The following is a 27,455-nucleotide window of genomic DNA, read 5'->3' as shown; positions in this document are numbered from 1 at the left end:
GATGTTGTTCAATAAAGACAAGAAAGAAAAGGCACACGCTGTCTGCACGTCCGTCCTTATCAATGGAAAAAAAGGCTACGATAGTGTACTGCATTACAAATACATGACAGTGGCAACGAGATCAAGAAGATAATTTTGAGCACTGTGACACTGAATAACTACATTGAGAACTGCACAGAGTAAGCAGAAATGCAAGGACACGACGCAATAGTACTTTAAATTGCAAACATGTCATACATTGGAAAGATAGATGTTTTTGATAGTTGCACAGAAGATTGGAACATGTACAGTTAGGTCCATAAATATTTGGACAGAGACAACTTTTTTCTAATTTTGGTTCTGTACATTACCACAATGAATTTTAAATGAAACAACTCAGATGCAGTTGAAGTGCAGACTTTCAGCTTTAATTCAGTTGGGTGAACAAAACGATTGCATAAAAATGTGAGGCAACTAAAGCATTTTTTAACACAATCCCTTCATTTCAGGGGCTCAGAAGTAATTGGACAATTGACTCAAAGGCTATTTCATGGGCAGGTGTGGGCAAGTCCGTCGTTATGTCATTATCAATTAAGCAGATAAAATGCCTGGAGTTGATTTGAGGTGTGGTGCTTGCATGTGGAAGATTTTGCTGTGAAAAGACAACATGCGGTCAAAGGAGCTCTCTATGCAGGTGAAAGAAGCCATCATTAAGCTGTGAAAACAGAAAAAACCCATCCGAGAAATTGCTACAATATTACGAGAGGCAAAATCTACAGTTTGGTGCATCCTGAGAAAGAAAGCAAGCACTGGTGAACTCAGCAACGCAAAAAGACCTGGACGTCCACGGAAGACAACAGTGGTGGATGATCGCAGAATCATTTCCATGGTGAAGAGAAACCCCTTCACAACAGCCAACCAAGTGAACAACACTCTCCAGGGGGTAGGCGTATCGATATCCAAGTCTACCATAAAGAGAAGACTGCATGAAAGTAAATACAGAGGGTGTACTGCAAGGTGCAAGCCACTCATAAGCCTCAAGAATAGAAAGGCTAGATTGGACTTTGCTAAAGAACATCTAAAAAAGCCAGCACAGTTCTGGAAAAACATTCTTTGGACAGATGAAACCAAGATCAACCTCTACCAGAATGATGGCAAGAAAAAAGTATGGAGAAGGCGTGGAACAGCTCATTATCCAAAGCATACCACATCATCTGTAAAACACAGTGGAGGCAGTGTGATGGCTTGGGCGTGCACGGCTGCCAGTGGCACTGGGACACTAGTGTTTATTGATGATGTGACACAGGACAGAAGCAGCCGAATGAATTCTGAGGTGTTCAGAGACATATTGTCTGCTCAAATCCAGCTAAATGCAGTCAAATTGATTGGGCGGTGTTTAATGATACAGATGGACAATGACCCAAAACATACAGCCAAAGCAACCCAGGAGTTTATTAAAGCAAAGAAGTGGAAAATTCTTGAATGGCCAAGTCAGTTACCTGATCTTAACCCAACTGAGCATGCATTTCACTTGTTGAAGACTAAACTTCAGACAGAAAGGCCCACAAACAAACAGCAACTGAAAACCGCTGCAGCAAAGGCCTGGCAGAGCACTGAAAAGGAGGAAACCCAGCATCTGGTGATGTCCATGAGTTCAAGACTTCAGGCTGTCATTGCCAGCAAAGGGTTTTCAACCAAGTATTAGAAATGAACATTTTATTTCCAGTTATTTAATTTGTCCAATTACTTTTGAGCCCCGGAAATGAAGGGATTGTGTTAAAAAAATGCGTTAGTTGCCTCACATTTTTATGCAGTCGTTTTGTTCACCCCACTGAATTAAAGCTGAAAGTCTGCACTTCAACTGCATCTGAGTTGTTTCATTTAAAATTCATTGTGGTAATGTACAGAACCAAAATTAGAAAAAAGTTGTCTCTGTCCAAATATTTATGGACCTAACTGTATGTTGATATTCCAGCTGAAAAACATGTTCCTGTGCTACTAAGTGCCATGGGAAGGAAAGCTTATGGCCTCCTCCATAGTTTAACTGCCCCAGACAAACCTGCTGAGAAAAGTTTTAATAACTTAGTCCGTGTAATGCAGGATCATTTGTCACCAAAGCCATTACTGATCGTGGAATGTTTCAGATTCCATAAGTGTAATCAGAACGAGGGAGAGACAATTGCGGCTTATGTGGCAGAACTGAAAAAGTTATCAGAATATTGTCAGTTTGGTGACGGGCTAAACGATGCATTAAGTGATCGTTTGGTTTGTGGAATCCTTCAAGAGGGAATCCAGAAGAGGCTGTTAACTGAGGCAGATTTGACATTTAAACGGGCAGTAGAAATTGCTATTTCAATAGAAACTGCAGCTAAAGATGCACTTCAACTACAAAGAGGAGTGAATACGAGCAGTGTGAATAAAATGACGGCAGCCAACATAAACAAAATACATAAAAGGCCCTGCTATCGCTGTGGACATGAGTCTCATCTTCCCTCACAGTGCAGATTTAAAAATGAAGAGTGCAGACAGTGCCACAAAACAGGCCATATTCAAAGATTTTGTCGTAGTGGAAAGGCAAAGTGGAATGCGGAAAACAAAATGCATCACAGCGAAAAGAAAAATGTGCATAATGTTGCAGAAGTCTCTGACATTGATAGTGAAGATGCATTAGCCAGTCTGTAATATTTAGCCTTAGTGGAGAAGACAAGCAAGCAATCTGGCTCATCCCCAAGATAAATGGCCAGGTGGTAAAAATGGAATTGGACACTGGCTCAGCTGTTTCAGTTATGAGTGCTTTCAAGAAGAAGAAGCTGAACCCCTCTTCTGTTCTTCTCAGAACATACACAGGTGAAAAGGTTATGCCTATTGGAGTGCTCCATGTGACAGTAGAGTATAATGGAAGGAAAAAGGTACTTGATTTACACATAATACAGAATGGAGGTGTACCATTATGGGGATGGGAGTGGTTAAGAATGATGGGAGTTGACTGGAGAAAGATTAAAAGCCTTCATGCTTTGCCTGTTGTGCAATAGACCACAGAATAGAACCTTGAGCTGATACTAAGAAATGTCGCCCCTGTATTTAAGAGTAGCACTGGGACTCTTCAGCACATTAGAGCTAAAATTGTACTTAAGAGTTTGTCAGGTGGGCAACGTTTTTCAAAGTTAGATTTAGCGGATGCATACCTTCAGATGGAAGTAGAGGAAGACTCTAAAGTGTTCCTAACCATTAAAACAATAAAGGGTCTTTATCGTTACAACAGGCTGGTGTTTGGGGTAGCCTCTGCCCCAGCTATTTGGCAAAGAGCAATGGATCAGATCCTTCAGTCAGTGCCAGGCGTCCAGTGCTATCTAGGCAACATTATTGTCACTGGAGCGACAGATGAAGAGCATTTAGAAAACCTCAAAAAGGTCCTGAAAAGATTAGAAGAGTATGAACTAAGAGCCAGGCGAGGCAAATGTGAGTTCCTGAAGCCCAGTGTCAGGTATTACGGGCACACTATAGATGCCCAAGGTTTGCACAAATGTCAGGACAAGATTCAGCCTGTATTGATGGCACCACAACCACAAAACGTTTCACAGCTAAGATCCTTCCTGGGGTTTGTGAATTATTATAATAAGTTTCTTCCAAACCTGGCAACTGTGCTACATCCACTCACTGAGCTATTACAAGTTGGCAAACAGTGGAAATGGTCCAAAGAATGTGAACAGTCATTTCAAGAAGCAAAGAAACTGGTGACATCTGAAACAGTGCTCACCCACTTTAATCAAACCTTCCAATCAAGCTGGCTTGTGATACTTCTCCATACGGCATCAAAGCAGTGAAGTCTCATGTTATGGAAGATGGCAGTGTGAGGCCTATAGCTTTTGCATCACGCTCATTGTCTGTAGCTGAGAAGAATTATGATCAAATAGATAGGGAGGCATTGAGTCTAGTGTAGGGTGTCAAAAGGTTCAACCAGTACCTTTTTGGTAGGGAATTCACCCTTGTCACAGATCACCAACCACTAACCTCAATTTTCAGCCCGCAGAAAGGAGTTCCTGCCACAGCTGCTGCCCAAATGCAGTGCTGGGCATTGTTTTTTAGTGGACACAGGTACAAGATTGAGTACAAATGTACAGCCTGCCATGCAAATGCAGATGGGTTGTCACAACTGCGGCTGGAGGCTGAAAAAGATGAGTTTGGAGATGAGGAAACAATAGATATGATCTTCATCAGCCAGATTGAAAGTCTGCCCGTCACGGCAGACATGGTAAAAACGGAAACAAAACATGGCAAGGTCCTATCTCAAGTGTATGCTGCCACACTGAATGGCTGGACAGCCCAGCACAAATCCCTGCTGGCTGCATATTACTTGAGATGTGATGAAATTGCCTTAAATGCTAGATGTGTGATGTGGTGGTTAAGAACCATTGTACCCACTAAACTAAGACATGGAGTATTAGAAGAGCTTCACAAGGGCCATCTTAGTGTGGTGAAAATGAAGGCACTTGCCAGAGGTTTTGTGTGGTGGCCAGGTATTGATGAATACATAGAGAAAATAGTGCAGCAATGTAATGGCTGCCAGATGGTTCAGAATGAGCCAGAACGTGCACCACTTCACCCATGGGAATGGCCTACATTACCTTGGCAGTGGCTTCATATCGACTTTGCAGGACCATTCATGTGGACAACCTTCCTAGTGGCAGTCGATGCATGCTCTAAATGACCAGAGGTTTTCACTATGAGCTCCACCACTTCTTCTCACACCATTGAAGTACTGAGGGACTTATTTGCTAGAACTGGAGTTCCACGATAACTAGTGAGTGTGACCCTAGTTCACAGCAACAGATTTCCAGGTATTCCTCCGCAGAAATGGCATACGGCACATTACATCTGCCCCATGGCATCCAGCCACAAATAGCCTAGCAGAGAGGTTTGTGCAAAGTTTGAAACGAACCCTTCGAGCAATGACATATGAGAAGCTAACCCTTCAGCAAAAATTGGCCAACTTCTTACTTGCATATCGGAATTCCATCCATGCTACAACTAACCAGACTCCAGCTATGTTGTTCTTGGGGTGTCCTCTTCGCTCTAGATGAGACCTGCTGCAACCAAATCTCAAGCAGACTGTGCAAGACAGACAAATCAAACACGGTCATAAAGCAACTGACAAGGTTACACATACTGTAGCTTTGCCATTGGACAATCAGTTCTTGCCAGGAGCTACAGAGGAGACCAGAAATGGGTTCCTGCACTAGTCAAAGAGCAAACTGGTCCCTTGTTCTATAAGGTAGAGATTACTCAAGGTGTCATATGGCGACGTCATGTTGACCAGTTGAGAAAATCAGGGTTGGTTAGAGCTGAAGAGATATCCACACTGCCTGTTGACTCCCCTGCTGTTGCTCCTATCAACTGTCCAGAGCACTTACCATCTCCTCAAACAGCACAAGTACAGAGCCCATGTGCATTATCTCCATCACCTACTGCAGAGGCTAATACTGCTGTAACAAATCAAGAAAAATTGCCCTGTGAAGAGAGACATTACCCAATTCGCATATGCAAGCCTCCACAGAGACTAACTGACAATTAAATGTATAGTTAGAATTCAATGTTTTGATTTCTTCAGAAGAAAAAAAAGGGGGGGGGGGGAATAAGCTAACTACTTCTAACGTTTAGAGGGGAGGAATTGTTATATACTGTATCAGTATAAGTGTGCATTTCAGTTCAGCTATTGATGTCTGATTGTGGGTTGACACCTAGTGATATGATTGGTAATGCCTTGCACATTTTGTTAGTTGTTGTTGTTCAATAAAGACAAGAAAGAAAAGGCACACGCTGCCTGCTCATCTGTTCTTATCAAAGGAAAAAAAGGCTACGATAGTGTACTGCATTAGATAGATAGATAGATAGATAGATAGATAGATAGATAGATAGATAGATAGATAGATAGATAGATAGATAGATAGATAGATAGATAGATAGATAGATACTTTATTAATCCCGATGGGAAATTCACATTCTTCAGCAGCAGCATACTGATACAATAAATAATATTAAATTAAAGAATGATAATAATACAGGTGAAAAAAACAGACAATAACTATGTATAATGTTAAATATTAACGTTTACCCCCCCTGGTGGAATTAAAGAGTCGCATAGTTTGGGGGAGGAACGATCTCCTCAATCTGTCTGTGGAGCAGGACAGTGACAGCAGTCTGTCGCTGAAGCTGCTCTTCTGTCTGGAGATGACATTATTTAGTGGATGCAGTGGATTCTCCATAATTGATAGGAGCCTGCTGAGCGCCCTTCGCTCTGCCACAGATGTTAAACTGTCCAGCTCCATGCCAACAATAGAGCCTGCCTTCCTCACCAGTTTGTCCAGGCGTGAGGCGTCTTTCCTCTTAATGCTGCCTCCCCAGCACACCACTGCGTAGAAGAGGGCGCTCGCCACAACTGTTTGATAGAACATCTGCAGCATCTTATTGCAGATGTTGAAGGAAGCCAGCCTTCTAAGGAAGTATAACCGGCTTTGTCCTTTCTTGCACAGCGCATCAGTATTGGCAGTCCAGTCTAATTTATCATCCAGCTGCACTCCCAGATATTTATAGGTCTGCACCATCTGCACACAGTCACCTTTGATGATCACTGGGTCTATGAGGGGTCTGGGCCTCCTAAAATCCACCACCAGCTCCTTGGTTTTGCTGGTGTTCAGGTGTAGGTGGTTTGAGTCGGACCATTTAACAAAGTCATTGATTAGGTCCCTATACTCCTCCTCCAGCCCATTCCTGATACAGCCCACGATAGCAGTGTCATCAGCGAACTTTTGCACATGGCAGGACTCCGAGTTGTATTGGAAGTCCGATGTATATAGGCTGAACAGGACCGGAGAAAGTACAGTCCCTTGTGGCGCTCCTGTGTTGCTGACCACAATGTCAGACGTGCAGTTCCCAAGACGCACATACTGAGGTCTGTCTTTAAGATAGTCCACGATCCATGCCACTAGGTATGAATCTAATCCCATCTCTGTCAGCTTGTCCCTAAGGAGCAGAGGTTGGATTGTGTTGAAGGCGCTAGAGAAGTCTAGAAACATAATTCTTACAGCACCACTGCCTCTGTCCAAGTGAGAGAGGGATCGGTGTAGCATATAGATGATGGCATCTTCCGCTCCCACCTTCTCCTGATATGCAAACTGCAGAGGGTCAAGGGCGTGTTGAACCTGTGGCCTAAGGTGGTGAAGCAGCAGCCTCTCCATGGTCTTCATCACATGTGATGTCAGAGCAACAGGCCGAAAGTCATTCAGCTCACTAGGACGTGATACCTTTGGGACTGGGGTGATACAAGATGTTTTCCAAAGCCTCGGGACTCTCCCCTGTTCCAGGCTCAGGTTGAAGATGCGCTGTAGAGGACCCCCCAGCTCCGATGCACAGACCTTCAGCAGTCGTGGCGATACTCCATCTGGACCCGCTGCTTTGCTGGCACGAAGTCTCCTCAGCTCTCTGCTCACTTGCGCTGTTGTTATTATGGGTGGGGATGTTTTTCCTATGCTGGTATCAGCAGAAGGATGTGTGGAGGGTGCAGTACTCCGAGGTGAGAGTGAGAGTGGGTTAGGGTGGTCAAACCTGTTAAAAAAGTTGTAAAAAATTACAAATGCATGACAACCCTCATGCCTTAATTTATAATATAATAATTAAGTTATCTTAATTTTATAATAATATAATCTTATATCACAGCTCAAGCTGATTCAAAACTCAACTGCAAGGGTCCTGACACGGTCTGGCAACAGCCATCCTGCTGCACCTTCACTGCTCCCTCTGTCTTACAGGATTGAATATTAACCTGCCCAATAAGCTCCTCTGATTCTGTGACCCTCACTAAGCTGCACTCTGTGGGTGACACAGGGCCGTGAGCTGTATTGTGCCCAGACTGTGGAATGACCTCCCAAAATTACTGACATCAGCTGACTCCATTCATTTTTTTAACTCACTCGTTTAGGAAGACATAAACAGACCTGACATACTGCCCCTTCTTTCAGTTTACCCCCTCTATCTGTCCAGGTACTCAGGGTTTGCATTTTTATCACAATTTATGTTATTTGTTCAAGATTTTTTTGTAGTATTATATGTTGTATTTTAGTCTGAATTATTGTCTTTTATTCTACTTGAATGTTTTGTATATCCTGTACAGTATTTATCTTTATTTAGTGAAGATATAATATGTAGCCAATGTTATATCGGTCCTATTGTTCTTTCTGAATTTTGGGCAGGGTGCTATATAAATAATCGGGGATCTCAGAGCGCATGCGCACAAAGACAACCCTAGCCGCGCGATAATGAGCATGCATGAGCAGAACTTTACTATTACGACCCTGCCCGATCCATAGCGTTTCTTTACTTTGCGACATGAGTCCCCATCCAATTTGTCTTGCGCGCTCTCTGCTGAATTAAAATTAATTTCACGATGCTGCCTGATTTGTTCTGCGCATGTTTTACGACACACGTCACTCGTCAGTTTTGAATTGTACTTGCGAGTCATTTTTGTGTTGCCGTTTATCACCGTCTGTAAGTGGACTTCTTAGGCCGGAGTTATATTTCACGCGACGCGACGCATGCTGCAGCGGACGCTCCTGCTACGCAAGCGTTGAAGTGTTTATACTTGTGCGCGTACTTTACGTAAATCTGGAGGAATCCGACAGGTGGCAGTGTGAGATATTATCACGGTGAGAACATGTTCAGCTTCTTTGTGTTGTGAATTGCCTAGAACACCCATTACATTCCGATGACACCTTACCGCAATATCTCTGAAAAGGATGTTTATTGATTAAATCCAGGGATGTGTCCATTCCAGCAAGCATTGGGCACGAGTGAGAAACAATCCCTGGACGATGCCTCGGCTCATCGCAAGGTGAATACAAGCACATGCATACACTAGCGTCATTTTAGCGGCACCAAATCCCCAAATCTGCATATCTTTGGAAGGAAACTGGAGCACACTGAGGAAACCCAGCAGGAAAACGTGTAAACTCCAGGCAGGGAATATCAGCGACGTGACTCCCTGCAAGACAGCAGCGCTAACAAATATCGAAGTGCGCACACCGATCTCGTAGGATCCGCAAAGCGGCTTTCTGTCACATGTAGATAGTAAACAGAGACTCTGATGTCACATTCCAACTTTCAGCACACTGTGCCCCCCGACTTTTTGCTGGTACTGCAACTCGCGCACACGTTGCATTAATTTCTGAGGACCTGCTAAGAGGACGCATCAAATGAACACTCAGAACGCGTGGCAGCCATGATGCGAGCGCAAATGTGTTCTGAGCGTGAAGTACAAATGAGCCCTTACTGGAAAAGATTTTGTCGCCTGAAAATTTTAACTCCATTCGACTGAAGAGGGAGCGAAATGAAATGCGATGTATGTCTGTGAACTATATAATGGATATGTATACCTTTTTGTAAGTACATTGTATTGATGAAAAAGGCAATAAGGATTTTCATTTTTAGTTGCAATATGACATTCGTAATCTCGTGTGTGTGAAATGTGAAAGTCGCAGCATTTTCTGTATTTGGCTTAATGGATGTATTTCATTTATTTCGAAACACCCTATTAGCATTTGGTGGTATGTTTATTTTAACATTTTCTTAAAGAGTGAACGGCATGTTAATAATTAAGCAAAACAATGTAATCGAGGTGTCAAATTAGGAATAGAATTAGGAGTGCAGGACTGACACTTGTCGGGTGTAAAGTGTGCCCTCCAAAAATCATCGGTATTTTTTTATGTTGATATCCGATTACATCAATACAATAGTTTTTCCATAATAAAGTTAACAAATATATAATAATGAAGGCTAAATTACATACAAGAGTAGCAACAGCGAAGTTATTACAAGAAAGCGAGATGCAAAAAATAGCATTACAAATTGTTAATGAAGCAGATCAGAATCTTACACGTTTTAATTATTTTAGTGTGTTTTCTGTTTTTTAAAGCTATTTCTAGCATATTAATGTTCATACAGAAAGATGTAACAGAGGGTCTAACGTTCTGAAATTTACACTTATGTAACGGAAATTTATGAAGCAAGGAAACCACAGTTACTGCATTTTCTAACATTTTGTCTTCAAAATTGTATACAGAAGAAGAACAATACTTATTAAACAGTGAGATATTGGTTTGTCATTCAAAACCGTAACAGAAATAAATCTTTATAAAACATTTTGGAATAGGAGCAGAAGTAAAAGAAATGTAAAAGGGGTTTTGTCTTCATTTGTACATAAACTACATTTTGGCAATATATTGATGTCATACTTATGAATTAATTTGTTAGTTGGCTACTGTTTATTCATAATTTTGAAATTGATTTCTCTAACCTTGTTTGGTAGAAAAAATTCTATGGCTGAAAACTGGCAATTTTAAAATTTATATCCAAAGCCATCAGAGAAGTGTGGTGTGCGTCTGATGTGGCACGATGACAGGCTGGGCACCTGCTGTTGTCATTTGTCATTAGCTTATCATTTAAGCTGTTGGATTAGGAGGAGTACACACACACACACATACCTTTAACTGAATATAATGGAGAAGGCTTGCTCCTTAGAAATAACATTTCTTATTGCTGCAGTTAGAAATACAATGCCCCTTCATTGTATTTTTTTTCTTGACCCTACAGGATGCCCGGTGGTAACCAGCCTTCCAAGTGGCTGAACAGATGCCAGTGTATCCAAATTCTGAGACCCAACTGGATGTCCTTTTCTTCTGCTTTTAAGATTTCCAATTCGAGATGATGTGCAGTTTATGTTAGATTTGCTATTTCTACAGGTAAGACTACTGAGGCTTTAAGTTTTAGAAGTAGTTTGTGCACAATTCCTGCAAAGCCTCCCCGTATTTATTACTTGATCTGTAATATTTTGCTGCCTTGAATACTATACTGTATGTCTGCTCACTCTGTCCAGTAACTAGCACTGGCTTTTTAATTTTAGACAGGAAAGCCTCAGAGTGTGAATACTCACAAACACATAGACTGAGGCACATCAGTACCAGCAGTCACTAAACAGGGATGTTGTTCCATTTTGCAAAGTAACATTTATTTTCTTAAGTTACTGTGCTTTGTTGTTGATTTTAAAAGAACCAAGACTTAATTTAAAATTAAAACAAAACTAAGGCAGGAGAGAAAAACAAAGATGTTTTCATGTAAGTAATGACACCTGAGCACATCACATTAGAAGTTCAGATATACAGAGATTATAACAATGTCTACCGTATGCGTAATGTAAAAAAAAAATGATGCTACATATAATGACAATTAAGTTGGGGTTCTTTCAAAATCCAACAAAAAAACACAGCAATTATTATTATTAGTTGGACTTTACTCTAAGCAGAACTTTATCTATTGTGATGGTTTACTTTGGTAATAATTGATCTGCAGGTGTACCAAGGAAGGAGGCAGAACAAGAAGGGTACACTTTATTAATGTTTGAACTACGTGAGTGAATATCTACTGAGTTTATGTTCTTAACAGTTACAGTGAAGTAGAAGAGTCTGGCCATGTTATGGGGCAGCAGTTAAAGAAGAAGGATGGAGAGATGTGTGCCTGTTGAAGTAGTGGCTGGTCCTCCTGTCTGCACTTCTAGAATCCTCCATCCCAACCTCTGCTCTGATCTGCTGTGCCTTTGCCAAGTGATCACAAGGTATTGGCCTATTTTGTTTTTTTTTCTTCTGAAAACTGTCTCAGTCTCATTATACTGGCTGCCTGACTCACACAGAATTGATTTCAAGGTTCTATTAAATAATTAGAAGGTTTTAAGTATTTTAGACCCTGTCAGTATTTTGGAGTGTCTGCTCCCAACATTTCTTTTCTCAAACGTTGCTTTGCTTTTTATTCCTTTTATTCCAAGATCAACCATAAAAACTGGCAGCTTTCTGTACTCATGCAACAAAATCTGGAATGCTTTCCCAATAGAGATGTGCCAGGCTACAGTACAGTGTACAGTTTGTAAGATCCGCACTGGGTACTAACTTATGCTGTGTTTCTCTGTTGCCCCCTGCATCTCCACTGTCTGTTATATCAACTCAAACTGCCTGTGATGCCGGACAGAAGAAAATTTCACAAGACGTGCTGAAATGGAATTGTGATTGGACTGAGATGGCCACAATTATGTATGCTGGGATGTGCAGAGGGGGCTGTGCAGGCTTTGGCTTGGGACCCCCAGAGGTTTATTATCTCCAGCAACCTTGAAAGCTGCAAGTTTGTCTTTGTCCCTGGCCATTTGACCATGCAGTGTATTTATTACAAAGGATAAGGACCCATCCATTTGCTTCTTATTTACTTTTATAATACCTTCAATTTTCTTTGTAACTGTATATTTTTGTAGAGCAATTTGAGCTACACTTGTAAGCAAAGGTGATTTAAAAATGTTATTAGTGAACAAATGTTAAGGGACAGATCAGGAAAAATGTCAGTATAAATAGAACACAGTTTTTGTGGAATATTGCTGGATAATAACTCTTTGACTCTGGGTAGTATCCATATTACTAACCGAGAATGGTAAACCGGATGGCATGGACGCAGGGACACGGCGATGGGACCATGAGACGTATTGCGCAGGCGCGTACAGCGCGTGTCTCATAAACCGCACGCGAAGTCTTATCCACCGCGCACGAAGGAGTCACGGCCCAAAAACAAAAGAGCTCAACTGACGTGAATGAGTAATGAAGCAACAACGCGCCCATGGCTAACGACTACCGACACAGCCACACAAATAAGAGGACTCTGCGCTGCATCCCAGATTCAAACGGAAGAGGCTATGGAGGACCCACGGGTCCATAAAGTACGGAAGGCGCAGGCTTCACCGCCATATTGTGAATGGCACTACTGCGGAGTGAAGGCACAGGCGTCACCGCCATATTGTGAGTGGCACCACTGCGGAGTGAAGTAAACGTGCCTCTGAAACTGCGGAAGCAAAGCAGGCACGGGTTCAAAACGAACGAGCTCGACTGACGGATATACAATGTATTTCAGGATACCCAACGCCGGGGGTAGGCGAGCGAAGCGAGCAGGGGGCGGAGCCCCCTTGTCTTGTTCATAAAGCTAAAGTAGCATTTTTCCTTTTTTGACAAATTTAATGATTCACTTTTACTGTGTTCAAAACCTTGGCTAACATTTTTTTTAATACCAAGGTAAAAATCTGTAAATATGTTTGTGTTCCCTTTCTATAATAGTTTTTAACACCTCCCCATTGTTAGCCATTTTCATTGTATTTGTGTTCTAGTTAAATGCATTTAACATTTATACATCTTTATGATTACTGAATTTTCTACTCATATGTGTAATTTTTTTTGTCATTGTTCACAGATCTTTTACTTTTGTTATTTTTAAACATACCATTTATTTATTCAATAAAAAATGTATGAAAAAATGTATTGTATTTCCTTTTTTAAAGTTATAAAAATGAAATGGCTCTGTATCAATATGGGTGAATAAAACTATTCACATGAGATGAATCTGCACACAAACAATGGTGTATTATGTTGATTAAACTTGTAAGAAGGAATATCACTGCACTCTGTCCACATTGTGTTCACCATAAACTGAACTATTTCATGCTGTTCAAATTATGCTCAGTTACTGCAGAATAGTTTATTTTACAGCTGTTAAATTCAGTTTAGTTTTATTGTCTTAATAGGTAAGTTTGGTTTCTCAGGGGTTTTTTACAGACACCTTGAAACAACTTTAAAAACATCACTAATAACAAACCTATAACAAATATGAACTACAGCAGCAAGCACTTACTGTAAAAAAATTGAAGTGATGTAAAATTAAACTTCTTTGTAAGATTAATAGCCATTGGAATAAATGAGGATTTGAACCAGTGGCTTTATACTCTTGATTCTTGATTCCTTCAGCATCTGACCTGAGAACGAGTAAAAGAATCTGAACAAGTGGACTGTCACAGTTAACACTAAGGGGGACAGTCAGCACAAAGCAATGCGACACAGTGTTAATTCTTTTTTTGTTGAAAAAGGAACATTTATTTCTATAAAACTGGTTGGCTACATTAGGTTTTGTAAACCTGATGCCTTAAGACAAATGGCAATTTTATTAATAATAATTGATATCTAAAGATATTTTTAAACAAACACAATTTGTCCACAGAATGAAATTGCAACAATAGATCAAAACAGAAAGGGGACTTTATATAATTTATTACGTGAGTGGAAAAATAAAAACACTACATACTTATATACACACACAATACCTGCCAAATAATACAAGGAGTACACAACATGTGTTTCGCCCTAATTGGGGCTTATCAGGTGTGCACAGCTATGCTTCCCCTTACGACGATCGAACCTTGGACATCAACATTACGCCACGAAAGCTGCTTCGTTTATTTTGCAGGATGAATATTTTCATTATGGTAAACTAATGTGGAACTAAAATGAATATACCGTAATGTCAAGTTGTGAATGGGCATGCAAAGTTCAGATCGAGCAGTGCAGTAAAGTGGATTTTTTTTTTGTTTATTTTTCATTAAGCGCATGCGGTGTGTATCACTACCTGGTTCCTGTTGCCGGCCCAATCCGTGCACACGTGCGTATTGAAAGGCTACGTCATCGCACACTTTATGGTGCTGCCCAATCTGTTTAATGCATGCGTGAACACTTTACGGTAGTGATGGGCGGAGTGAAGCCACACGAAGCATGTCATTTGTCATTACCCGATCTGCGTGCCTACCCGATTTGCGAAGCGGGCGTATTGAAAGCCTAACATGCCGTAACGTGTTCATGCATGCATTAAACAGATTGGGCAGCACCGTAAAGTGTGTGATGATGTAGCCTTTCAATACGCACGCACACGCAGATCGGGCCGGCATCGGGAACCAGGTAGTGACACACACCGCATGCGCTTAATGAAAAAACCATTAAAAACAAAAAAAAATCCACTTTACGGCACGGCCCGATCGGAACTGTGCATGCAGTACAACCTGACATTACGGTATAATCATTTTAGTTCCACATTAGTTGACCATAATGAAAATATTCATCCTGCAAAATAAACGAAGCAGCCTTTGTGCCGTAACGTTGATGTCCAAGGTTCGATCGCCATAAGAGGAAGCTTAGGTGTGCACACCTGATAAGCCCTAATTAGGGCGAAACACATGCTGTGTACTCTTTGTATTATTTGGCAGGTACTGTCTGTGTCAGTGTACATGTGTGTATATATATATATATGATACAAGTATGTAGTATTTTTATTTTTCCACTCACGTAATAAATTATATAAAGTCCCCTTTCCGTTTTTATCTATTGTTGCAATTTCCTTCTATGGACAAATTGTGATTGTTTAAAAACATCTTTAGATATCAATTATTAGTAATAAAATTGCCATTTGTTTTAAGGCATCAGGTTTACAAAACCTAATGTAGCCAACCAGTTTTACAGAAATAAATGGCCCTTTTTCAAAAAAAGAAAAGAATTAACACTGTTGCATTGCATTGTGCTGACTGCCCCATCCGGTTCAAATCCTCATTTATTCCAACAGCTTTTAATCTTACAAAGAAGTTCAACTTTACATCCACAGATTTAAATTGATTCAAGTGATAACAGCTCAATCACTTAATCTATACTGTATAATTTTTTTTACAGTAAGTTGCTTGCTGCTATAGTTCATATTTGTAATACGTTTGTACTTAGTGATGTGTTTTTAATGTTGTTACAAGGTGTCTCTGTAAAACCCCCCAAAAAACCAAACTTACCTATTAAGACAATAAAACTGAACTGAATTTAACAGCTGTAAAATAAAATATTCTCCAGTAACTGAGCAGAATTTAAACAGCATGAAACAGTTCCGTTTATGATGAACACCATGTGGACAGAGGGCAGTGATATTCTTTCTTACAAGTTTAATCAACATAACACACCGTTGTTTGTGTGCAGACTCATCTCATGTGAATGGTTTTATTCACCCATATTGATACAGAGCCAGTTCATTTTTATAACTTTAAAAAAGGAAATACAATACATTTTTTCATACATTTTTTATTGAATAAATAAATGGTATGTTTAAAAATAACAAAAGTAAAAGATCTGTGAACAATGACAAAAAAAAATTATACACACAAATTATATATATATGTGTGTGTGTGTGTGTCAGTAGAAAATTCATTAATAATAAAGATGTATAAAAGGTAAATGCATTTAACTAGAACACAAATACAATGAAAATGGCCAACAATGGGGAGGTTTTAAAAGCTTTCAGGGAAGGACAACACAAATATACAGTGCATCTGGAAAGTATTCACAGCGCATCACTTTTTTCACATTTTGTTATGTTACAGCCTTATTCCAAAATGGATTAAATTAAATTTTTTTCCTCAGAATTCTACACACAACATCCCATAATGAAAACGTGAAAAACGTTTACTTGAGGTTTTTGCAAATTTATTAAAAATAAAAAAACTGAGAAATCCCATGTACATAAATATTCACAGCCTTTGCTCAATACTTTGTCGATGCACCTTTGGCAGCAATTACAGCCTCAAGTCTTTTTGAATATGATGCCACAAGCTTGGCACACCTATCCTTGGCTAGTTCCACCCATTCCTCTTTGCAGCACCTCTCAAGCTCCATCAGGTTGGATGGGAAGCGTCGGTGCACAGCCATTTTAAGATCTCTCCAGAGATGTTCAATCGGATTCAAGTCTGGGCTCTGGCTGGGCCACTCAAGGACATTCACAGAGATGTCCTGAAGCCACTCCTTTGATATCTTGGCTGTGTGCTTAGGGTCATTGTCCTGCTGAAAGATGAACCGTCGCCCCAGTCTGAGGTCAAGAGCGCTCTGGAGCAGGTTTTCATCCAGGATGTCTCTGTACATTGCTGCAGTCATCTTTCCCTTTATCCTGACTAGTTTCCCAGTCCCTGCCGCTGAAAAACATCCCCACATCATGATGCTGTCACCACCATGCTTCACTGTAGGATGGTATTGGCCTGGTGATGAGCGGTGCCTGGTTTCCTCCAAACGTGACACCTGGCATTCACACCAAAGAGTTCAATCTTTGTCTTATCAGACCAGTGAATTTTCTTTCTCATGGTCTGAGAGTCCTTCATGTGCCTTTTGGCAAACTCCAGGCGGGCTGCCATGTGCCTTTTACTAAGAAGTGGCTTCTGTCTGGCCACTCTACCATATAGGCCTGATTGGTGGATTGCTGCAGAGATGGTTGTCCTTCTGGAAGGTTCTCCTCTCTCCACAGAGGACCTCTGACAGAGTGACCATCGGGTTCTTGGTCACCTCCCTGACTAAGGCCCTTCTCCCCCGATCGCTCAGTTTAGATGGCCGGCCAGCTCTAGGAAGAGTCCTGGTGTTTTCGAACTTCTTCCAATTACGGATGATGGAGGCCACTGTGCTCATTGGGACCTTCAAAGCAGCAGACATTTTTCTGTAACCTTCCCCAGATTTGTGCCTCAAGACAATCCTGTCTTGGAGGTCTACAGACAATTCCTTTGACTTCATGCTTGGTTTGTGCTCTGACATGAACTGCCAACTGTGGGACCTTATATAGACAGGTGTGTGCCTTTCCAAATCATGTCCAATCAACTGAATTTACCACAGGTGGACTCCAATTAAGCTGCAGAAACATCTCAAGGATGATCAGGGGAAACAGGATGCACCTGAGCTCAATTTTGAGCTTCATGGCAAAGGCTGTGAATACTTATGTACATGTGCTTTATCAATTTTTTTATTTTTAAAAATTTGCAAAAACCTCAAGTAAACGTTTTTCATGTTGTCATTATGGGGTGTTGTGTGTAGAATTCTGAGGAAAAAAATGAATTTAATCCATTTTGGAATAAGGCTGTAACATAACAAAATGTGGAAAAACTGATGCGTTGTGAATACTTTCTGGATGCACAGTATTTACAGAACTTTAAAAAAAAACGTTAGCCAAAGCTTTGAACACAGTAAACGTGAATCATTAAATTTGTCAAAAAAGGAAAAATGCTATTTTAACTTTATGAACATGATGCTACTCAGAGTCAAAGAGTTGTTATCCAGCAATATTCCATTAAAAATGTGTTCTATTTAAACTGACATTTTTCCTGACCTGTCCGTTAACATTTCTTCACTAATAATATTTATGTATCACCTTTTCTTACAAGTGTTGCTCAACTTGCTCTTCAAAAACATAGTTACAAAGAAAATTGAAGGCATTATAAAAGTAAATAAGAAGCAAATGGAGGGGTCCTTGTCCTTTGTAATAAATACACTGCCTGGTCAAATGGCTGGGGACAAAGACAAACTTGCAGTCTTCAAGGATACTGTAAATAATAAACCTCTGGGGGTCCCAAGCCAAAGCCCGCACAGCCCTCTCTGCACATCCCAGCACACATAATTGTGGCTGTCTCAGTCCAATCACAATTCCATTTTAGGACATCTTGTGAACTTTTCTTCTCTCCAGCATCACAGGCAGTTGGAGTTGATGTAACAGACGGTGGAGACGCGGGGAGAGCACCATTGCAATAAACTGGAAAAAGACAACAGAGAAAAACAGCATATGTTAGTGCTCAGTGCAGAGCTTACAAAGTGTACACAGTACCATTTCTAATCTATTACAACCAATGCAAGTAATTAAGAAAAAGACAAATTAGAAAAGTGGGCTTGAAATGCTTGACATTTGTAGCCTGGCACTTCTCTATTGGCAAAGCATTCCAGAGTTTGTTGCATGAGTACAGAAAGCTGCCGGTTTTTATGGTTGATCTTGAAATAAAAAGCAAAGCAACGTTTGAGAAAAGAAATGTTGGGAGCAGACACTCCAAAATACAGGCAGGGTCTAAAATACTCAAAGCCTTCTAATTATTTAAAAGAACCTTCAAATCAATTCTTTGTGAGACAGGCAGCCAGTGTAATGAGACCGAGACAGTTTTCAGAAGAAAAAAACCCCAAAATAGACCAATACCTCGTGATCACTTGGCAAAGGCACAGCAGATCAGAGCAGAGGTTTAGATGGGAGGATTCTAGAAGAGCGGGCAGGAGAACCAGCCGCTACTTCAACATGGCACACATCTCTCCGTCCTTCTCTTTAACTGCTGCCCCATAACACGACCGGACTCTTCTACTTCACTGTAACTGTTAAAAACATAAATACAGTAGATACACGATGTTCACTCACAGAGTTCAAACATTAATAAAGTGTACTCTTACTTCTTGTTCTGCCTCCTTTCTTGGTTCACCTGTAGATCAATTATTACCAAAGTAAACCATCACAATAGATAAAGGTCTGCTTAGAGTAAAGTCCAACTAATAATATTATTTTTACTTACTGTGGTTTTTTGTTGGATTTTGAAAGAACCCCAACTTAATTGTCATTATACTGTATACAGTGGTGTGAAAAACTATTTGCCCCCTTCCTGATTTCTTATTCTTTTGCATGTTTGTCACACAAAATGTTTCTGATCATCAAACACATTTAACCATTAGTCAAATATAACACAAGTAAACACAAAATGCAGTTTGTAAATGGTGGTTTTTATTATTTAGGGAGGAAAAAAAAAATCCAAACCTACATGGCCCTGTGTGAAAAAGTAATTGCCCCCTGAACCTAATAACTGGTTGGGCCACCCTTTGCAGCAATAACTGCAATCAAGCGTTTGCGATAACTTGCAATGAGTCTTTTACAGCGCTCTGGAGGAATTTTGGCCCACTCATCTTTGCAAAATTGTTGTAATTCAGCTTTATTTGAGGGTTTTCTAGCATGAACCGCCTTTTTAAGGTCATGCCATAGCATCTCAATTGGATTCAGGTCAGGACTTTGACTAGGCCACTCCAAAGTCTTCATTTTGTTTTTCTTCAGCCATTCAGAGGTGGATTTGCTGGTGTGTTTTGGGTCATTGTCCTGTTACAGCACCCAAGATCGCTTCAGCTTGAGTTGACGAACAGATGGCCGGACATTCTCCTTCAGGATTTTTTGGTAGACAGTAGAATTCATGGTTCCATCTATCACAGCAAGCCTTCCAGGTCCTGAAGCAGCAAAACAACCCCAGACCATCACACTACCACCACCATATTTTACTGTTGGTATGATGTTCTTTTTCTGAAATGCGGTGTTCCTTTTACGCCAGATGTAACGGGACATTTGCCTTCCAAAAAGTTCAACTTTTGTCTCATCAGTCCACAAGGTATTTTCCCAAAAGTCTTGGCAATCATTGAGATGTTTTTTTAGCAAAATTGAGACGAGCCCTAATGTTCTTTTTGCTTAACAGTGGTTTGCGTCTTGGACATCTGCCATGCACGCCGTTTTTGCCCAGTCTCTTTCTTATGGTGGAGTCGTGAACACTGACCTTAATTGAGGCAATTGAGGCCTGCAGTTCTTTAGACGTTGTCCTGGGGTCTTTTGTGACCTCTCGGATGAGTCGTCTCTGTGCTCTTGGGGTAATTTTGGTCGGCCGGCCACTCCTGGGAAGGTTCACCACTGTTCCATGTTTTTTGCCATTTGTGGATAATGGCTCTCACTGTGGTTCGCTGGAGTCCCAAAGCTTTAGAAATGGCTTTATAACCTTTACCAGACTGATAGATCTCAATTACTTCTGTTCTCATTTGTTCCTGAATTTCTTTGAATCTTGGCATGATGTCTAGCTTTTGAGGTGCTTTTGGTCTACTTCTCTGTGTCAGGCAGCTCCTATTTCAGTGATTTCTTGATTGAAACAGGTGTGGCAGTAATCAGGCCTGGGGGTGGCTACGGAAATTGAACTCAGGTGTGATACACCACAGTTAGGTTATTTTTTAACAAGGGGGCAATTACTTTTTCACACAGGGCCATGTAGGTTTGGATTTTTTTTCTCCCTAAATAATAAAAAACCATCATTTAAAAACTGCATTTTGTGTTTACTTGTGTTATATTTGACTAATGGTTAAATGTGTTTGATGATCAGAAACATTTTGTGTGACAAACATGCAAAAGAATAAGAAATCAGGAAGGGGGCAAATAGTTTTTCACACCACTGTATAGCATCATTTTTTTCTTCTACAGTATGCATACAGTAAACATTGTGTTATTATCTCTGTATATCTGAAGTTCTAATGTGCTGTGCTCAGGTGTCATTACTTGCTTGAAAACATCTTCGTTTTTTCTCTCCTGCCTTAGTTTTGTTTTAAGTTAAAATTAAGTCTTGGTTCTTTCAAAATCCAACAACAAAGCACAGTAACTTAAGAAAATAAATGTTATTTACAAAACGGAACAACATTCCCGTTTTGTGACTGCTGGTACTGATGTGCCTCAGTCTCTGTGTTTGTGAGGATTCACACTCTGAGGCTTTCCTGTCTAAAATTAAAAAGCCGTGTTAGTTACTGGACAGAGTGAGTAGACATAGAGGTCAGTATTCAAGGCAGCAAAATATTACAGATCAAATAATAAATATGGGAAGGCTTTGCAGGGATTATGCAGTAGTCTTACCTGTAGAAATAGCAAATCTAACATGAACTGCACATTATCCCAAACTGGGAATCTTAAAAGCAGAAGAAAAGAACATCCAATTGTGTCTCAGTATTCGGGTACACTGGCATCTGTTGAGCCACATGGTAGGCTTGTTACCACTGGGCATCCTGTAGGGTCAAGTAAAAATATATAATAAAGGGGCATTGTTTTTCTAACTGCAGCAATAAGAAATGTTATTTCTAAGGAGCAAGTCTTCTCCATTATATTCAATTAACTGTTTGTGTGTGCACTTCTAAACCAACAGCTTAAATGATAAGCTAATGACAAATGACAAGAGTAGGTGCCCAGTCTGTCACTGTGCCACATCAGACACACACCACACTTCTCTGATGGCTTTGGACATACATTTTAAAATTGCCCTGCTTTGTGCGTGATTGGGAGGAATGGCCCCCCTGATCTGAACCTGAGCGGTGTTTTGTTATTGGACTTCTGTGCTCGTCACGGATTGTCCATAACGAACACCATGTTCAAGCATAGGGGTGTTCATATGTGCACTTGGCACCAGGACACCCTAGGCCTCAGTTCGATGATCGACTTTGTGGTCGTGTCGTCGGACTTGCGGCCACATGTCTTGGGACACTCGGGTGAAGAGAGGGGCGGAGCTGTCAACTGATCACCACCTGGTGGTGAGTTGGCTTCGATGGTGGGGAGGATGCCGGTCAGGCGTGGTAGGCCCAAACGTGTTGTGAGGGTCTGCTGGGAACGTCTGGCAGAGCCCCTGTCAGAAGTAGCTTCAACTCCACCTCCGGCAGAACTTCGACCACATCCCGAGGAGGTGGGGGACATTGAGTCCGAATGGGCCATGTTCCGTGCCTCTATTGTTGAGGCAGCTGACCGGAGCTGTGGCTGTAAGGTGGTCGGTGCCTGTCGTGGCGGCAATCCCCGAACCCGCTGGTGGACACCGGCGGTGAAGGATGCCGTCAAGCTGAAGAAGGAGTCCTACGGGACCCTTTTGTCCTGTGGGACCCCGGAGGCAGCTGATAGGTACCGGCAGGCCAAGCGGAATGCGGCTTTGGTGGTTGCTGAGGCAAAAACCTCGGGCGTGGGAGGAGTTTGGGGAGGCCATGGAGAATGACTTTCGGACGGCTTCGAGGAGATTCTGGTCCACCATCCGGCGTCTCAGGAAGGGGAAACAGTGCAGTGTCAACACTGTATATGGTGGGGATGGTGCGCTGCTGACCTCGACTCGGGACGTTGTGGGTCGGTGGGGGGAAATACTTCGAAGACCTCCTCAATCCCATTAACATGCCTTCCAATGAGGAAGCAGAGCCTGGGGACTCAGAGGTGGGCTCCCCCATCTCTGGGACTGAGGTCACCGAGGTGGTCCAAAAAACTCCTTGGTGGCAGGGCCCCGGGGTGGATGAGATACGCCCAGAGTTCCTCAAGGCTCTGGATGTTGTAGGACTGTCTTGGCTGACACGCCTCTGCAACATCGCATGGACATCAGGGGACAGTGCCTCTGGATTGGCAGACCGGGGTGGTGGGTCCCCCTCTTTAAGAAGGGGGATCGGAGGGTGTGTTCCAACTACAGAGGGATCACACTCCTCAGCCTCCCTGGAAAAGTCTATTCAGGGGTCCTGGAGAGGAGGGTCCGTCGGATAGTCGAGCCTCGGATTCAGGAGGAACAGTGTGGTTTTCGTCCTGGTCGCGGAACAGTGGACCAGCTCTATACCCTTACCAGGGTCCTGGAGGGTGCATGGGAGTTTGCCCCAACCAGTCTACATGTGTTTTGTGGACTTAGAAAAAGGCATTCGACCGTGTCCCTCGGGGAATCCTGTGGGGGGTACTCCGAGAGTATGGGGGTACCGGCCCCCCTGATAAGGGCTGTTCAGTCCCTGTACGATCAGTGCCAGAGCTTGGTCCGCATTGCCGGCAGTAAGTCGAACCCGTTTCCAGTGAGAGTTGGACTCCGCCAGGGCTGCCCCTTTGTCACCGATTCTGTTCATAACTTTTATGGACAGAATTTCTAGGCGCAGCCAGGGTGTTGAGGGGGGTCCGGTTTGGTGGGCTCAGGATTGGGTCACTGCTTTTTGCAGATGATGTATCAGGCCGTGATCTTCAGCTCTCTATGGATCGGTGCGCAGCCGAGTGTGAAGCGGCTGGGATGAGAATCAGCACCTCCAAATCCGAGACCATTGTCCTCAACCGGAAAAGGGTGGAGTGCCCTCTCAGGGTTGGTAGCGAGATCCTGCCCCCAAGTGGAGGAGTTAAAGTATCTCGGGGTCTTGTTCACGAGTGAGGGAAGAATGGAGCGTGAGATCGACAGGCGGAACGGTGCGGCATCCGCAGTAATGCGGGGCGTTGCATCGGTCTGTCGTGGTGAAAAAGGAGCTGAGCCGCAAGGCGAAGCTGTCAATTTACCAGTCGATCTATGTTCCTACCCTCACCTATGGTCATGAGCTATGGGTAGTGACCGAAAGAACGAGATCGCGAATACAAGCGGCCTGAAATGAGTTTCCTCAGCAGGGTGTCTGGGCTTTCCCTTAAAGATAGGGTGAGAAGCTCAGTCATCGGGAGGGGCTCAGAGTAGAGCCGCTGCTCCTCCGCTTCGAGAGGAGTCAGATGAGGTGGCTCGGGCATCTGATCAGGATGCCTCCTGGACGCCTCCCTGGTGAGGTGTTCCAGGCACGTCCAACCGGGAGGAGGCCCCCGGGGAAGACCCAGGACACGCTGGAGGACTATGTCTCTCGACTGGCCTGGAACGCCTTGGGATTCTCCCCGGAAGAGCTAGAAGAAGTGGCCGGGGAGAGGGAAGTCTGGGCATCTCTGCTCAAGCTGCTGCCCCCCGCGACCCGACCTCGGATAAGCGGGAGACAATGGATGGATGGATGGATGTTTTGTGCCATAGAAGTTTTTCCTACCAAACAGGGTTAAAGAAATTAATTTCAAAATTATGAATAAATAGTAGCCAACTAAAAATTAATTCATAGGTATGACATTAATTTATCCCCGAAATGTAGTTTTTTTACAAATGAAGACAAATCTCTCACATTTCTTACTTCTGCTCCTATTCTAAAATTGTTTTTATAAAGATTTATTTCTGTTACTGTCTTGAATGACAAAACAATATCTCACTGTTTAATTCTTGTTCTTCTTCTGTATACAATTTTGAATACTAAATGTAGAAAATGCAGTAACTGTGGTTTCCTTGCTTCATAAATGTCCTACTCATAAGTGTAAAGTTCAGAATCTTAGACCCTCTGTTACATCTTTCTGTATGGACATTAATATGCTAGAAATACCTTTAAAAACGGAAAACACACTAAAATAATTAAACCATGTAAGATTCTGAGCTGCTTCATTAACAATTTGTAATGCTATTATCTACATCCTTCTTTCTTGTAATAAGTTAGTTGTTGCTATTCTCCTATGTAATTTAGCCTTCATCGATATACCCTTGTACAGTATTGATGTAATCTGATATCAACATAATAAAAAATACCGATGGCTTTGGAGGGCACACTTTACACCGGTCGAGTGTCAGACGTACTCTCCTAATTCTATTCCTAATTCGACATCTCGATTACATTGTTTTGCTTAATAATTAGCACGCCCGTTCACTCTTTAAGATAAAAAATGTGGACAAATGTTAAAAGAAACACACCACCAAATGCTAATAGGGTGTTACGAAATAAATGACATACATACATTAATCCATGAACCCAAACACGGAAAATGCTGTGATGTTTACGATTAAATCACGAGATTACAAAGTATTGCAACTAAAAATGATTTACTTACAAAAAGCTGTACATGTCCATTATCAAGTTCACAGACACACGTCACATTTCATTTCGCACCCTCTTCATTCGACTGGAGTTAAATTTTTCAGGCGACACATCTTCCAAGACGTTATAAAATTCAAAAGTTTCCACCTTTTCCAGTAACAAGTGCACTTACATACGGAAATAAACGACAACACAAAAAAGACTCGCAAGTACAAGTCAAATCTGACGAATGACGTATGTCGTAAAACATTAGACATGCGCAGAACAAATCGGGCAGCGTCATGAAATGAATTTTAATTAAGCAGAGAACGTGTGCGCGAGACAAATCGGATGGGGACTCCTTGTCGCAAAGGAAAAAAAACGCTACCAGATCTGCGTGCCTGTCGCTACCCGATCTGCGGTTGTCGCTGTGCCTGTCGCTACCCAATCTGCGGCGCCTACCCCGATTTGCGCGCGCATGTGCAGAGTTTTACTATTGCGACCCTGCACGATCTGCGTTTTTTTTTTTTTACTTTACGACACGAGCCCCCATCCGATTTGTCTCGCGCACGCGCTCTCTGCTTAATTAAAATTCATTTCACGACGCTGCCCGATTTGTTCTGCGCCTGTTGAATGTTTTACGACACACGAGAAAAAAAGTTACCGCGGGATTTTAATTTCTCGGTCTGCATTAACAAATAGAACTTCCGCCATTCGAGTGAGAAGGAGAAAGAAGAACGCCATAAAGAATAGGACCATATTTAATTTTTGTCCGGGAAGAAGAATATTTTTCACTTCTTGAAAAAATGAAGACTTTTTAATTTTACAACGATTTGAAAGAATATCTTTTACGAGAAGAATTTAGCAACAATTTAATGGTCAGAGAGCGAACTGAAATACGAGTGTCCGTGAATTTTATGATTAAAGGTACTGTAATTTTTATTGAATGCTTTTCAGTTTTTGAGAATACAGTATATACTGTAATATAATCTAGATATATTTAGGGATTAATCTGACGTTTTGTTTAATAATTGGAATATTACAAAATTTACCGTTTTAATTAGGCTGGTGATTTCAATGAACGCGCATGAATATTCTGAAATATGCAAAACTTTTAATAAATTGTGTTATTAAAAAAACTGCTCAGGTGGACTTTCCTGTTATTTACTGATTTATACTTGATTAATGGATTAGTAGGTTTTCTCTTTATGGGAAAATGAAAATCTGAACTGCCTAGATGTATCTCAGATCAGGTGTCTAAATTTTACAGTTCTTTTAAAGAGAGAAGTAAATTGGTATCCACTAACGAATGTTAAAATGTGTTTTTTCTTATGCAACTAAGCAATTTTTTTTCTCCCCAACATTAGACCACAATATTTTAGTCTGTGTGTGAATCCTCGCAATCTCAGTAACTTGTTTTTCTCATTGTATGAGTTTCAATAGAAACAAAACCAGGCTGTTTCATTTGCAAAATAAAGCACACATTCTTTGGGGTATTATGCTTTGTTACTGGGTAATTAGTGTATAACCCTTCACTTATAATGTGATGTGGTCATTTTTCAGTTACATGCAAGCAACTTTTTGTATTCTGTTCTTTCTTAATTTTGGATAGTCCATCATCCATGCCCTGGCTGCTCTACAGGGTGTATCAGGACAGGAGGCAGAAGACTTATTTCTTGGTGGCCCAGAATACAGTATCAGGTAAAAGTCAAGTCTATGAATGTTTGAAGTAAGTGTTTAAATATTTCTTGTTTATTATTTTTATATTTTACTTGCCTTAGTGAAGTGGAAGAATTTAACCGAAAGATAGGGCAGCAATGAAAGAAGGAAGGAATGCTGTGATATCTGTTGGAATAGAAGATGATGCTACGGCCCAGTGCTTCCAGAATCCTTCATTTGAGTCTTGGGTCTGAATCTACTGCGTCATTGCCAAGTATTCTGGGGTAATGTATCTTGTTTTGTTTACATTTTGTTTTTCTCCATATTCCAAGCTCATTTACTTGACCTTAGCTTTAATAAACTGATGGCTGTCTCCTTCACAATTGATTTTAAAGTACTATACTATTCATTACATAAAAAGCTCTGACCAATTTAGTCCCTTCCTGTATTTGGTACTGTCTCTCCCCCCAACACTCCTCAGTGTAATCTTTAATCCACAACCATTATTTTGCTTATGAAAGAACTGGTGAAGCAGCTTGCACATGTATACCAAAAATATAGAATGCCGGCTATAAATGAAAAACCTTTCAAAATACTTTTAAAACTCCATTTTTAAACCTCACCTGTGCTTAATTCCCACTTCTATCAGTTTAT

At 41.4% G+C, this 27,455-nt stretch overlaps 1 protein-coding gene and 1 long non-coding RNA gene across 3 annotated transcripts in view; one reads left to right on the top strand and one right to left on the bottom strand.

The window, feature by feature from the left end:
* LOC127528850 (uncharacterized) overlaps positions 1-27,455 on the top strand; it is a 257,989-nt gene that overhangs the window by 81,157 nt on the left and 149,377 nt on the right. The gene's annotated exons all lie outside the window — the stretch shown is intronic.
* LOC114654219 (uncharacterized) lies at positions 18,163-25,475 on the bottom strand. Its single transcript, XR_007935460.1, has 3 exons — positions 25,177-25,475; positions 18,901-19,070; positions 18,163-18,468 (listed from the first exon to the last, which is right to left on the bottom strand). It is a non-coding gene; the product is annotated as an uncharacterized LOC114654219 (long non-coding RNA).

Source organism: Erpetoichthys calabaricus, chromosome 7, assembly GCF_900747795.2.
Source record: "Erpetoichthys calabaricus chromosome 7, fErpCal1.3, whole genome shotgun sequence".
NCBI lineage: Eukaryota > Metazoa > Chordata > Cladistia > Polypteriformes > Polypteridae > Erpetoichthys > Erpetoichthys calabaricus.
Note: the sequence above shows the minus strand (reverse complement) of the source record. Positions and strands in the feature narration are given on the sequence as shown.